Source organism: Mus caroli, chromosome 7 (genome assembly GCF_900094665.2).
Source record: "Mus caroli chromosome 7, CAROLI_EIJ_v1.1, whole genome shotgun sequence".
Classification (NCBI taxonomy): Eukaryota; Metazoa; Chordata; class Mammalia; order Rodentia; family Muridae; genus Mus; species Mus caroli.
The window spans coordinates 73,149,206-73,165,241 of record NC_034576.1 but is presented as its reverse complement, the minus strand read 5'-3'; the positions used below and the strand labels follow the sequence as shown (position 1 = coordinate 73,165,241).

Here is a 16,036-nt window from a genome sequence, read left to right as displayed (position 1 = left end):
GTGTGTGTGTGTGAGAGAGAGAGAGAGAGAGAGAGAGAGAGAGAGAGAGAGAGAGAGAGAAGACACATATACACGGAGGTCAGACTTCGATGCCAAGTGTCCTCTCTGATCCCTCCGCACCTTATATTTTTTGAGATTGGATGTCTTACAGATTCGGGTAGAATGGCTAGGCAGTGAGCTCATGGGATCCTCCAGTCTCTTCCTTCTTGGCACTGCAATTTCTGGTGCCCAGTGCCACACCCAGCTTCATGTGGGTGTTGGGAATTTACTATCTAGCTCTCCTGCATATGTGAAAACTCTTTACCAACTGCGTCAACTCCCCATACCAATGGATTTGCATTTCTTATTGATTTCTTGGTCCTACTACCTAGATTCTGACTAGGTGAAGCATAAGAGAGGTAGATCATTGCAAGACTGCTAGGCACTCTGTGATTGTAGGATGACTATGGGAACCAGAAAGCCTCCAGTCTCAGGGTAAAGACATTCAAAATGAGCATCCCCAAAAGATTGCTCACAGGGAAAACAACAACAAACAGCAAACAAACACACAAACAAACAACAAATAGTTCAAGATAATTCCTACTTTTGCCTCCCTCCCCTCAATACTCAGCTTCCCTAGAGTAAGGACCTCAAGGCACAGCTGAGGTACGAGCAGCAACTTAGAGAGTTTAGAGAGAAGACTCAACCAAGCACCTACATTATGTGGATTGAGATCATCAGGGTTGAGTCCCCAAAGGAAAAGTGACATTCCCTTTATGAATGTAGACATAGATTACCACCCAAACCAAAAGAAGTCCACCAAGGCTAGCAAATAGCCTGTCATTCTTTTTACTTCAAAGAGGATGGCATTCTTGTACTCTAACCTTAAATCATGAGGTCTCAAGTATTACTTTTGAATAAAAAATAATCAGAAAAATTTAATAAGCAATAGAGTAGGATTAGAGGACTGGCTCTGCGCCTAATAGCACTTTTGCTCTAGCAAAGGAGCTGGGTTCAGTTCCTAGCACTCACACCATACCTCATAACCATATGCCAGTCCACTGTCAGGAGATCAAAGGCCTTCTTCTGACTGCCTCAGGCACTAGGTATATACATGAGGCACACATATACAAACAGGCAAAACATTCATACATGTAACATAAAACAGATAAATCTAAAAATAGTTAAAATAGTAAGCAGTTGTATACAATATTTCTAACAAGCTTCCTTTCTCCTTTTCTTATCCGTTTCCCATGGCCACTCAGTCAAGAGAGAAAGAAGGGAGAGAAGAGAGATATCAATAATAAATTAAATCCAAGAATATGCCCATAATTAAGGATCAGAGAAGTTGGTTTTGAATAAGCAAAGCCTTAAAATCATTATATAATAACCATAAGACAGTTATTAGCCATACTCACAAATGAATAATGGTATTAATTAGACCTTTTTAAAAAAGGCTTAGGCCCATAAAGAGAATCCAAATAGCAGGTCAGAGGATCGTGTACACATAAAAATGGGCAAATAGCTTAAGGAATATATAAGACGGCATTAAAGGCAAGCCGAAAAGCATCATGGTATACAGAATGCAGAAAGCATCTCCTTAACAGTTCAAATCTTTGTGCCATTTCCCCCCAACAAACTCTTCTCGCTCCCACTGGCCAGTTCAAATGGCACCCACGTCAAGACCTTCCCTTCAAAATATTCTGCAATCGACTCAGCCAAGCCTTCTTGCCCTTCACCACGAAGCTTCAAACTTCCAATCATTGCTTAAGCTTACTGTATTGACTTGATTTTACTTTGTAATAGTAACTAGTTATATCTATACAGTGCTTATCACATACCAAATGTGTGTGTACTTATAGATATTAATTAGTAGTTTAATAAGCAAATACATTGTATTTTGTACATTTTGTTTTGATAAATACTGTAAGCAATATTGTAAGTATGGACTTATTTTATAGATCACAAATATTTCCATGTCATCCCAACAACTCTTTAGAGTTGGACTTCTGGACTTAGGGTGAGGAGTTGGGTGGGTGGGTGGGTAGATAGGTGGGTTGAGACAGAGCTGTGGCAGGAAATTGGCAGGCTGGAGGTTTCTCCTCAAAGAAAACTTGATTCATCCTGGCTGACAGACACCCAGGAGCAAAATGACCAGCACAGTTTTCCAGGAAGACATCAAAGAGGTGATACAGAACCATCTATCAAAAAACAGTTCACAGCCTATGAATGTACTTTGCTCAGCCAGCCTCCCACTTAGGTACAAGTAGGTCACACAAAGGCAGAGCAAGTTTGTTCCTGAGGCAAAGCTTGCTTGCTTATTTCCCTAGTTCTCACTGTGCTCCGAGCCCCCTGCCTGTTGTCTTGAAGTCCTTGGGTTCTTCCTTCCTTGGGCACAAAGAAATAATAAAAGAGTCTTGAATATTATCCAGAATTCACAGAAGCTTAGTGTCTTTTCAAAACTATAAAATTTTAGGGTAGGGAGATGGTTCTAAGGGGAAAGTGCTTCACAAGCCTGAATCTCTAGAACTCATCACCAAGTGCAGAACCCATCCATAATCTCAGCCTTCCATGGTGAGGTAGGAGGAGAAGGAGGAGACAGCTAGCCCTGCGTCTCACCAGCTAACAATAAAGACCCTGTTCCAAACAAGGTGGATGGAGTGGACCCATACCTGAGGCTGGGCTCTGACCTCCACATACACCATAACAAAATCCCACCCACACTAGGACCCCTAACACACACACACAGAATCTTTTGAAAACATAAATTTAGCAGACATAAGAGTCATCCCAGTATCTACCAGCCAGTAGCTGCTGCCCTTCTGAGACCAGCACTAGTCAGTCCTTGCGTTGGTGGTAGAACCCAGGTTCCTCTCTGCCCTTGTAGTCATTCTGAAAAAGCCACAAGGCCATGTAATATTTTGAGAACCAATCCAATAAGGTCATCAAGACTTTGCTACAGATAATATACCAATTCCCTGGCTATTATGAAAATTCATTAAGCCATGTGTGACACCATTATTGTCTATGCCATCTACATGCCTACCTCTAGCAAACTGGTAGCAGCCAGAAATCACACAGTTACCCAACTATTCTTGGCTTTATTGCATTGGTGATTCTGATGGTGCATAAGATTATATTCTATAGAAAATCAAATTATGCCTCACTCTGACTAGGTTCGTAGTCAAGGAATTTACTCCATAGATTTTTGAGGATATGACAAATTTACCCTTGAAATGTCTCTCGTGCCATCAGTGAAATGTGTACATGGATGCAGTACAGTAAGTAGAGCTATTATGTTTATACATAAAAGCACAACCTAGCTGGGGATACAGCATCATTGTAGAGCACTTTTCTAGCATGTGTGAGGCCTCTGGTTCAATCCTCAACTCTGTAAGATAAAATGTATTAAAATAAGGCACCATCCAGGCAGCCAAATATTCACACAAGTCCGTGGGAGAGTGGGAAAGTGTTGCAGAGGGTAACTGAGGTGTTGTAAATCCATTCTTGCACAGGATTTTTTACTCCTGGAAGAGAAGCAAAGTTGAGTACAATAGAGGCAGAAGCAGCTGCTCTAGTTACAGCTTTATACGTATGTATTTAACTGGAGGTTTTAGGTAGCTAAGATAACTGAATTTTCTGAATGAAGGAAACCAGAAACCTAATCCTTGTCGCTCTATAGAATCACTTAATGACACTTCTCATGACACTTAATTAAAAGTCTTCAGTTAAATGGTTAACTCCATCCATATTTGGGGAAATGTAAATCCCTTTCATAACAGAGTGGTATAAATAACTCATTATCCTATGGAGGCATTGTCTACTGGGGCAAGCTTTATTGTTCCTCTCTGGCCATATCACTCTGACTGTGCCCAATCTTGTCTAGTAGGTTTTATTCAATCATTATAATGTTCCAAAGCAAGTTTCTTATCCCCATAAAATCCAGTCAACATGGAAAGTTATTAGAAACATAAAGTTGTCCCAAATCAAGTGAAGTATTAAGGTAGAATAAGAATCAGGAATGCAGTGGCAATCAGGGGAGCCCATTGCATACATTAAGGACTTTTATTTTTTAGTAGATATTTCTGGGTTGAGGATTTAGCTAAGAGGTAGTATCTGGCACTCAAGTACAAGGCCCTGAGTTTGATTCTCACCCTTAAAATGTAAAGAAAATAGGATAAAGTAAAGATTTCATATTATGACTGGACCAGCCCCATCTCTCTTAATAGAGAGTGTCCATCACTTAATATATGCTCAATAAATGTTTGCCACATAAAGACTGCATGAATTTGAAAGGCTTGGCAAATGTGCCTTCGGCTTCACTGCAACTTGAGTGTTGAAGACATCTTACAATCTAGATCTATTATTGACACATACAACCGCATTTTTGTTTCCAGAACTGACTAATGTTAGGAAGTATCTCATATAAAAACTTCATATGTTAGCCTTCTTCAAGTTGAGCAAGAAATGGTATTGAGTGCGCACGCGTGCACGCATGCATGCGCACGCACACACACACACACAAACTGAATTATTTGATGCTACATACCCTCTCACCACAATGACCTCCTACCTTTGCTCTGGCAATAGTGATATTGTCACTCTTAGGTGACACCTGCTTTCCTGGGAACCAACAGCTTGGTATGTGCCATGCTGCAGCAGATGGCTTGAGGCATGACGTGTTAATGGCAGTGATTACTTTATGAATAGTGACAGCTGATCAGGGACATAATAAAACAATAGTGGCTGCCATCCTGGAAAAGGTGCTAAATAGGGGTGACATGCTTAGTGGGGGCTATGTATGCTCCTGTCCTGAACCTCATTATCAAATCCAAAGGGACTCACAGCCTAGCCAGGCAGTGGCAGGCTCAAACACAGAAGAAAAAACAACTCAGCTCAAAGATATACTTCAATGTTAATTGGGAGGGGGTGCAATCTGGGTTTATTGCAGGAGGTATTTAGACAAATAGCTGTGAATATGTCATATAATTTTTGTCCCCCTGTATGATCCTTGAGCTTAGAGGCCAATCCCCATGCTTCTATGCAATCTGGTTCTTTCCAGTGTTCATGAATCACAGCCTCCAGCCAGGGTAGAGATCAGCATGAGGAAATCAACCTTTGCATGTAATGAATCCGAGGAGTAGCAATTTTCTGAAAAAATAAATGTATCTAATTTAAATCCCTAAAAAGAAATAGCTGCAAATGGGGATTCCTGATAGGTCTCTCTTCAGAGCAATTCAACCACTCCATTCACTGGATGTGGCATAGTAAGGCAAACAGGACAGTGCTTACCTACATGATACATGAGGGAGACTTAACAATACAACCACTCACAACCTTGAATGATGAACTATGACTATTATCTGTGTTGAGCATAAGATTGGATCAGAACTTGAGAAAAGAAGGCCATCAATTTAGTCATCTTAGTATTTAATTAAAGTAAAACAGTCAATGTTCCACTGCGTTGAGCTTAACCCTCTGATTTACCTTGAGTTATCAACAAACCTACTTAAACATCATGTTTTAGTAAATCAAAGAAACAAAATCTGTTATTTTGAGGAGGCCTCTAGTATTTGGTTGTTTTGTTTAATTGTTTGTTGTTTGTTGGTTTTTTTTTTTTTGAGCAAAAAGTATCTCAATGACCTAACATAAAAGTGCTATAAACAAAATATTGTCTTTTCCTCTTTGATGAGGGGTAAGAGGCATATTCAAACAGCCTTCAAGAGTGATAACCATCCGCTGAGGGATAGGGGTGTTGCTCAGTGGTATAGCGATTGCTTAGCATGTATAAGGTCCTGGGGTTCAGTTATAGTCATCATTTTTCTGTCCCTGTGTCTTTGTGTCTCTGTCTCTGTTATACTGTAGCTCTGTCTCTGTTTCTCTGTCACTTTGTCTTCTCTCTCTCTCTCTCTCTCTCTCTCTCTCTCTCTCTCTCTCTCTCCCCCTCTCATGTGTGTGTGTGTTCATGCACACCTCTCCTCCTCTGGCTCATATAAGCATGTAATATGTATGCAACCATGTACATAATATCTATATTCAAAATCTGAGCAGAACAAATGAGTGTGCTACCACCACCTGGGTTCCTCTGAGCTCATGACTCAAATGTCTGCCAAGGCCAGCTAGTGTCATGCAAAATTAATAGGCATCTCTTCTGTGTTCTGTGATCTTCCACTGATATTCTCTTTATAACTCTCAGGACCAAAACTGAGTGAACAGATTATAACAAGTTCATCCCACCCATTACAGGATCTTCCCAGAGTGACTATTAGGGAATTACTGTACTATATCTGCCCTGGAGACAAGAGAAGGCCCTGATGTATTCCAGTGATTTTGCTTAACCTGGTAATTAGTTTATGTGGTTTTATAGAGATTTTACTGCTCTGAAGATGACAGGTTTTCTTTGCAAAATTACTTCTGATAGCCAGTCATTTCATTTCATGGTTTACAAAAGAGCTGATATATTTGGTAAAGGTCTTCATTTAAGAATATAGAAATAGCCCTGCTTCTCAGTATGGGAGAGCTGGTTTTGTTCACTACAGCTTTTTTATGGAATATATTTTGAGCCCATGTACAGAATGGAATTACTTACAAGAAAAAGGCAATTTAGATGTAGGGCTGAGTCTTAGTAAGAATAAGAGTTTTGCATATAAAATGCATAGAATTGACTAAATAATTCCAAATGCTTTAAAACAGTTAACACTAGATGTGCAAAAAAAATAACAACAACAACAAAATACCACAGGCTTGTTAATTCCTTGAGCAGAGTATTTGTTGATCATCTTCTATGTTCCTCACGTGGCTCTAGGTCTTAAGGGACAGTAGCAAAAACAAAACCTAATCCTCTTCCTCCTAAAATGCACATCTAGACAAGAGGAGAGGAAAGTGAAGGGTGGATTAAAAACAAATAACTGCAAGTAGGAACAAGAATGGTGATTGGCAGTTGAAAAGACTTGACCAGAGTAAAGGAAGAAGATATGTGAAAACCAAAGGAAGATTGTCCCAGAAAGCAGAATCAGCATGTATGAGGGCACTGACGAAATAAAAAAACAGAGAGTTTTTTATGTGTTCCTAGCAAAGTAAACAGATAGCCCAGGATTGCATTAAGAATTGAGTTTCACTGGGTGTGGTGATGCACGCCTTTAATCCTAGCACTTGGGAGGCAGAGGCAGGTGAATTTCTGAGTTCGAGGCCAGCCTGGTCTACAGAGTGAGTTCCAGGACAGCCAGGGCTACACAGAGAAATCCTGTCTTGGAAAACCAAAAAAAAAAAAAAAAAAGAATTGAGTTTCACTGATTCAGTGGTGTTTTAAAAAGAGAGCAGTCTCCAACTGAGTCACAGGTACAGAGGAGCTGCTGTGTTACTTCAGCTGGGTATAAAATTTCTGTGAGACAGCAAGGAAATATGCATGGTTAGAAAACCTTGTTTTACAACTGGAGAGATGGCTCAGGACTTAAGAGTACTTGCTTCTCTTGCAGAGGCCCAGGGTTCTGTCACCAGCACTCATATGGCAGCTCACAATCATGCATAACTCCAGTTTCAGGAGATCTGAGGTCTTCTCCTGGTCTCCACAAGCACGAGGGAAGCACAAGGTGCACATACATTCTCACAGGCAAAAGAATCATACATATGATATAACTCAAATTTTAAAGAAAACTTTTCTTAATATTTGTCAAACACAGATAAGACAATCTATGCACTAATTATCCCAGGAGTCACAGTGGGTATGATATAGTCAGAATGGAATGTAAGATCCAAGATAGGAAAGGTATCTTGTTTTTCTATTTCAGGAGATTAATTCATCATCATTCGCTTGGTCTACCTTTTTCAATTTGTTTCTAACTTTAGAAATAGAGAATGACTATTCCCACTAGTACTACAGACTACTAGAGATTAAAAATTCTCTTTGACCTTCTTAGCTATTTTTCTTTTCTCAGCTTGTCAGAGACAAAAGAATTTAGATCTGCTGTATACCTTGATGTACATGAAATGTTTACATTTTTTACATATACCCTAGAAAACATAAAACCTTGTCTTTAAAAAATATCAAATGATATTATAATGTTTATATTCTGAAACATGATAATTTCCCCCTGTGTTTTGTGGCAGTAAGAGCCTGGCCCCATTGTTACAAGTAGTGGAGACTCTAGTTCTCAGTGTTCCTCCAGGAGTCACCAGATCACAATATATTTCTCCATTCCCTTGTGATAAACATTTACGTTGTGTCCAACTTCCTAGTACTGCCAAAACCAGTTTCAATGATCACAGTTGTATATTGTTCCCTGTATATAGCAAACTACTTTCCTGGTATATGCACCTAATTTATCACTTATTATGCTAGACTGCATATCACCTTGCCTTAGAATCTCCTTCATCAAGACAAAAAGAAACACAGCTGCAAGAACACTGTCTTGATTTTCAACTCTGAGTTCAAGTTCAGTTACTAGTAAAGAGCCACTTGTTACCACATGCAAAACAATTCCAGAATGAGAAGGCATCTCTCCCCTCAACACTTCCATCTCCTCTCACGCTGTAGATGACTTTATAGGGGAACAGAGTCCAAGTCATGTTTCTCAGGGAGCCAAGAGAAAGTTGGCCCTCAAGATACCTTGTGAGAGGACTTGGTGAGCCATGAACAGAGCAGGATGGTTTCCAAGGAAGCATGGAATTCAGAGTTGTAATATAAAACAGTTATTTGGCTATAACTAATCATACTAACATATGTTAGCATGTGTTGCCAATATACTTCCTAATTAAGAACAACATAAAATCATAGGAAATCCTGTATCCTGTCTTCATAGACTCTTCATGTATCTTTAACTCCCTGGCTTTATTTCTGAAGTATAACTACAAAGAAAGAAAGAAAGAAAGAAAGAAAGAAAGAAAGGAAGGAAGGAAGGAAGGAAGGAAGGAAGGAAGGAAGGAAGGAAGGAAGGAAGAAAGAAAGAANGAAGGAAGGAAGGAAGAAAGAAAGAAAGAAAGAAAGAAAGAAAGAAAGAAAGAAAGAAAGAAAGAAAGAAAGAAAGAGAAAAGAAAAAGACAAAAAGGTTGATTCTAAAGTTATGTCTGGCCAACCATGAACTGCAATGTCATTAACAAGATTAATGTGCATTCCAGAAGACACTACCAAGCATTTTCCTCCTTAAACAAATGCTGCCATTAAAAACTAATTTTAAAAGAAAAAAACTTATAAGCATCCCCCTCAAAAAAAAATGATAGGTCAATGCCATCTCATTGGTGAGGTAGTATCCATAACCAATATAAAGCTGAAATAATTAGGGAACACTTTTCTTCCTGGAAAAGCCTGAAATGTTGGTCACCTTTGCATGTTTGCTCATATTGTTCACAAATTTCAGGATGATTGTCAGATGAGGCTTGAGTTTTTCTCTTAGGCTCTCCTTAAAGTCATGCTAGTTCACCTGAGACTGTTTAGAGATGTAGTCCTGACCCATCATCCCTTCACAAATGGACACTGCATAATTATTCCACAGATAAAGTAGGAGGTGAGACAACTGACAGAAACTAGAAGCTACCTGGTGCAAAGGTTTGGCGAACTCCTTAGTTAGCTTTTCAGTGCTCTGACAGACATCATGAAAAGCAACCTGGGGAAGAAAGAGTGTATTTTGGCTTTCATATCACAGTCCATCACTGAGGGAAGTTGGGGCAGAAACTCAAATAGAGCAGGATCGGGAGACAAGAGCTGATACACAGATCATGGCGGGATGCTGCTTATTGGCTTGCTCCTCATGACTTGCTCACTCTGCCTTCTTAGACAACTCAGGACCACCAGCCCAGAGGTAGCACGCTCTTGGCTGGTGAGCAGGCTCTCCCACATCAATTATCAATCAAAGAAATGCAACATAGTCTTGCCAATAAGCCAGTCTGGCGGGGCATTTTTTTAATTGACATTTCCTCTTCCAAACTGACACCAGCTTTTGTAAAGTTACCATAAAAACTACCCAGCACAGTAGATAAAGACCAAATCTACCTACCTGACTTCCAACTCTAGGCTCTACCTGGCAAAAGGAGAGAATGCATTTCCTAAAGTTGTCCTCTGGACCTTCACACCCTTGCCACGCATGTGCCTCAATACCATCATACACACACATATACACTTGCGTGTGCACACATATTCACATACATACGTATATGAACACACACTAAAAAATTAGGCCTGTAGAGCCCCTAATGAGACCCTAGCTTACTGTTTGGATACAGTTTTCCAACTACAGAGTCAAACTGATCTCTCCCTTCCAACCACCAGGATATATTACATAGGATTTCTTTATTTTGTTGAAAAAAAAAAGCAGAAAGCAGTCAGTCAGAAATATATTACACATCAAATTTCTACCTCTCGTTCCATTTTACTTTTGTTAGCTCATGCCCTGAAACAGACTCAGTAATGACCCAGGCTGGATTTGATGGCATCTTCAGACACATCTAGAGGACTTCCCAGTGGTTTGAATGCTCCTGATCTCATTGCCCTTGTTCTGAGCCCCACTTTGCTTGCCTCTTAGTCTCTCCTGCTTCCAGATCTATTTATTGCCTGTTGATCTTGGCTCCATCTCACTTTCCATTTTTCACGATTAGTTCTTTATGATGGCGCATTTCCTTTTCTTTTCCCTGTGGTGGCTGCCAGCCCAGTTGTTCTCTCTGGGCCCTGCTGTTTCCCTTTGCTAATGAAAAGCCACATCCCTGCCTGGCTGGGGCTATCCAGCTGTTTCCGTTTTTAAAAATGTAAACTCATCTTTATTCTGAGGGGTTCCTAGGTAAACCTAACTCATTGTCCCAAGTAGCCGATTAGAACATCAAGGATAAATTGTTTTCAAGAGGCATGTGTGAAAAGTTAGAAGTCAGGGAAGGATGATAAACAGAAAATAAAACATTATGAAAAAAAATCAATGTCCCCTTCCCCAACATATTTCTCCTTTATGTCTTAAGATTCCTTAGCAGATCTGGGTATCAAGAAGTCTAGCCAGGAGGTGGTGGCGCTACCCCTTTAATCCCAGCACTTGGGATGCAGAGGCAGGTGGATCTCTGTGAGTTCTGGCCTCATCTATAAAGTAAGTTCTAGGACAGCCAGGGTTACACACACACACACACGCCTGTCTGGAAAAAACAAAAACAAACAAACAAACAGTCCATCCTTCCTTAGGCTAGACTTCCTTATCCTTCTTTAGCTTTCTATTTTCCCTGCTGAACATTTGTCAGCTTCTGCAAAAACAGAGCAGCTAGCATCGCCAACCTGGATGGTCTGTGACTGGGTGTGTAAAAGGTGCCAAGTCAAGGTGGAGCCTGCCCAGTCAAGTTCCCATGAATCTTGGATGGTGCGAGGTAATGGCAATCCCTCTTTAATCTCCAGCTAATGTCGGCAGATGAACCCTTCTTAACTCAAAGGAGGTCCCTCAAACAAAACAACCTGTTTACCCTTAAGCTTGCAAATCCCCCAAATATTTCTGGGGGGGAAATGAATATGCCCCACACTCATCATTCTATCAAAACAGAACGGCTAATTCTTCTTCAGGTATTATAACTGATAAAGCTGAATGGGACCGAGGGCTTATCTTCTACCCAAGCATTGTCTTAAAGAGCTGGTTGATTAGACAGATGTTGACATTCTAGATCTTACAGCTCTGAGGTAAATCGTAGAAGCTCTCCCCTTCTCTGAAAGCGTGTTCCCCGCCTCATGGAACATTTCCAGGCAGGGTGAGGGATAGGGCTCACAGTTGCAGTGCTAGCCTTGAACGTTGGAGGTTCTCTTTCAAGCCTCCTAAATAAGTAAATTAATAAACCAGCAAAAATTATTTCTCACTATGAACAGGGGGAGCTAATCAAATAGAGCTGTTAGAAACCACAAAAAAAAAGTGTTTTAAGTGTAAAGTGTCAGATAAAAGCATATCACTTAGAAATAAATTTTAGGTAAGACAAAATTTAATATTTCTATTAGAGATGGTATAGGATGGGTATCCATCACTAAAACACGCATACGTACATATATGGCATGTGACACGGGGGAACAGTACATAATCTTACGTGAAGCCCACAGGAGCTTGTAAGGTAGGGATGTAGGAGGGGAGGACTCTTGGAAGACAAGATTCACATGTTCCAAGATGTACATATTTTCTTAGAGGTGAGTCCTGGAATCCCGTGCAGTTGGACCTCCCATCTGTGGAGACTGCAGAGGATTCTCTAGTCTTAAGAGGAAAGGCAGAAAGCCTGAGGGAGAAGTTGATTTTTGTCAACCCCATTTTATTCTCCAGTCTTCTCTGCAAAACAATTTCAAGGGCTGGCAAGATGGTTCAGTGGGTAAAGTTACCTGCCATCAAGAGTGGCAACTTTAAGTCAGATCTATGGAACCTGCATGGTAGGATGAGACTCCTGCAAGTTGTCCTCTGATCTGTATACATGTGCTGTGATATGCTTGTGACCCCCTACAAACACACACACACACACACACACACACACACACACACACACATACAAACTCACAAGGAGGAGGAGTAAATAAAAAAATATTAAAACATTTTAAATAGCAATAATTTTAAACTCTTCACAGTAAGGAAAGCCACACCTACTTCTTCTTCTTCTTGGGTTTTTTTTTTTTTGTTTTGTTTTGTTTTTGTTTTTTGAGACAGGGTTTCTCTGTATAGCCCTAGCTGTCCTGGAACTCACTCTGTAGACCTGGCTGGCCTGGAACTCAGAAATTCGCCTGCCTCTGACTCCTGAGTGCTGGCACGCCTACTTCTTATCTTTTTACAGGTTTCTTAGCAAGTGTCCAGTAGACCAAGGACAATCTTGCAGACTTGAGATCTATCTGAAAAAGAAAATAGAAATATCTTGGATCCCAAAGAAATTAAGTTGCTTGGTGGGTGATATTTTTATCCCGCCCCACCCTGCTTACTGCCATCCCTGAATTCTCTTCAGCCTTGTTTCTGTTGCCTGCCTGTCTGACCTGTTCCGTCCTCTCTCCCTGTTGTTTGCCTCACAGTTCTAAGTTACGACACACCCCTGAACTCTGAGACATTGTCCCTGGAGCAGATCATGACCTCTGTCTTCTGTTTGTCCCTCTGGTCCCTAAAGAAATAATAATCCGAGGTTTACCTTGGCCCTAGCTGACCATAGATCATTAGACCAAAGATAGGCAAGATCCTGATCCCAGGGTTTGCATGGTTTTGGTGACTGTCCATGAAGAATAAGCTGAGCCTAACCTGTCTTTATTCCACATTCTATTACCTGGGTCTTCAGTGGAGCAAAATAAGACAGGAGCCCTACATTTGTGTTGCAAGATGTCTCCAACTAGAAAGAGCAGTAGAGAAATATTGAATATAGAGGTATTTCTCAACCATCTCTGTGCTACCAACAAAAATATTCAAATTTCTGTGTTTCAGAATTATTTCTAGATGTTCTAGTGTACACTTAAAGTTATATTTTTAAAAAGAGAAATGCTCCCTTTTTTGGCCAGTTCAGACTCCTCTACTGCTAACAACAGGACAGCAGAGAGGTGAGTGAGCATGAGGGATCTAGAGCTCACGAAGCTTGATCTTCAGGACCTCTGCATGCACATTCCTTGGCCTCACCAGGGCCTACCAACTGTTTTCACCATCTTTAATTTTGTTTGATTAAAAGTAGCCCTTGGGCTCTGGGGTGAAAGTTCAGTCTGAAATGTGTTTGCTGTACAAACACGAGGACCTGAGTTCAATGCCCTAAATCCAGGTAAAAAGCCAGACATAGTCAATCGTTAATGCTTGAACTCTTGGCATGGGAGAGAATCTCAGGGGCTCACTGGTCAGTCAGTCTAGCTAATGGGTAAGCTTCAGGTTCAGTGAGAGACTCTGCCTCAAAACATAAAATGGAGAGTCATTGAGGAAGACACTGGGTAGAACACACACACAAGCACACATATACACATGAGTGAAGTATTTCCATAAATTATATACTTGTTAAGACAACAAAGCTGTCTCTAGGATAGAAAATGAATTCTGAATCCTTATCTTTATCTTATGATCAGAGGATGTACCAGCAGGTAGCATTCTCCAATGATTTCCAGTGGTATAAGTAAAGGCTCAGAGTCATCTAGTCCATCCCAAGAGTAGCTAGGCAAGATTTTAAAAAGTATGATGAGTCACCTGCTGACGTAACCTAAAGTTATGAACGGTGACCAAATCGAATCGACCTTTCATGCATCACTTCAACATTGCTCAATTGAATGTTGATTTTGTCAATCTGTTTTAACTGAATCTCTACATTTATCTCAGATTCGTACTTGTAGGAGAGACATAAGCTTAAGAAATGTTTGCCCACTTTGGAGTTTTCCCATACTTAGGAAACATTAAAATGTGAAATTAATCAAATTTCAAAAACTCTTTCAAAAGAAGGAGGAGCCAAGGAAGAGGGCTAAGGTCAGTTGATAGATCACTGGCCCGGCATCTGGGAAGCCCTGGGTCTGATCCCCAGCACTATAAACCAGCACTGTCTGTTATCCCACCATGTGTGAGGTGAAGGCAGGAGGATCCAGGTCACCCTCAGCTAAACAGTGAGTTAAAGGTGAGCCAAACTGAACTACATAAACCTCTACCTCAATAAAATAAAATAAAATAAAAAGTGTTGGAAACATGGAGAGAACGAAGGGGAAAAGGGCTGTCAAACCCACTGACAATACTTTCAAAGCCTAACAACCTCAAGTTCCCATCATCTTTAGTTTACATGCCTCAGAGCTAGCCTGTGCTATTGCCTTAACACGACACAATAAGACCATCCTAAACAATAGTGTTCTCTGTATTCCCAGCCCCTATATTTGCCAGGGACTTGTGCTTGGGTGTGAGAACTCTAGTCAAGTGTTTGCTATAGTCTCCAAGAAGGGTGATGACAAAGTCATAGATACTCAAAGCAGGACTCACAAGCATTCAACAAAATAAATGAAATCATACACTTTACTTTTCTCATTGCTGAGACTTAATACCTGACAAGGAGCAGCTTCAAGGAGGAAGGTTTATTCCAGTCCACAGGACTATGAGGTAGCTGGTCATATAGCATGCACACTCTGGAAGCAGAAGGCAGCAGACAGAAAGTAACGCCAGGCTCAAAAACTTCAAGGCATGTCCTGTCCACAGTGGCCCACTTCCTCCAGTGAGGCTCCATCCCCTAAATCTTCCATGACATCCCATGACCACACCAGGAGCTAGAGACCAAGTCCAGCGACACAAGTGTCTGAGGGACAGCTCCCATTCAAACCAGTTTAAAACCTTTCCCACAGTGTGGGAGGCTAGTGACATGTTCACAATTATGCTTTTCTTTAAGATGAAAATAACTCTGGGGATGGCTTTGCTATACTAATGCCAGAAAATGTTTCATGTTCCACATTCCAATTGGCATGCTCCTCAACCAACTCCCTCCTCAGTTTAACTTCCGAGCTACTCCTGGAAAACCAACTAATTCTTAATATCGGAACAAACAAAGCAGAATTAGGAAGGCACATTTCTAAGGGAGAGAAATCAGGCAGCCGATTCCCAAGCCAGTTTATAGGATTTTTTTTTTTTTTTGCTACTTTTCACTGTTGGCATTTTCTATCATTCCCTCCTCCTCTTTCATGGGTGGCCTCTAATTAAATACTCCCAGGTACCTGGCAGCCAGAGTGTCCCTTGAGAACTGCTTCCCAGGTGTCTGTAATAAGCCTTGCTCTTTAAATTCACCATGATTTTTGATGCCCCTCTTCATGTTCTTCAAAAGGCAACAGATCGAAAGACTCTTACCCTTTGATCTGAGAGGAGGACTCTGGTTCAGATCCAAAGCCATAGCTGGGCTCAGCAGCCCCTTTTGTACCCTTGGTCACTCACCCTGCTCCCTGAGAAACAGGGCAAGCAATGAAAATTTGAAAGTTACGATTCATAGCATATCTGCAAATCCTGAGAGATGGTCTTGTCCACCCAGTTCCAATAAGAGGGCCAAACACTCTTTTTTTCTACTTCTATTGAAACCTTGGTAGGCTCTCTGAACTGGAATGGTTATTTCTAAATCTCAAATTTATTAAATTAGCAATCTCATCATTTGTATATACTCAGTT

At 40.7% G+C, this 16,036-nt stretch overlaps 1 protein-coding gene across 5 annotated transcripts in view; it reads right to left on the bottom strand.

Moving 5' to 3' along the window:
• Window positions 1–15,714, bottom strand: part of LOC115031515 — a 64,367-nt gene extending 48,653 nt beyond the window's left edge. For all 5 annotated transcript variants that reach the window (XR_003837157.1, XR_003837159.1, XR_003837158.1 and 2 more), the window contains exon 1: window positions 15,596–15,714. The gene's annotated coding sequence lies outside the window, so the exon portion shown is untranslated. The remainder of the gene's footprint in view (window positions 1–15,595) is intronic.
• Between the last annotated feature and the right edge of the window lie 322 nt (window positions 15,715–16,036).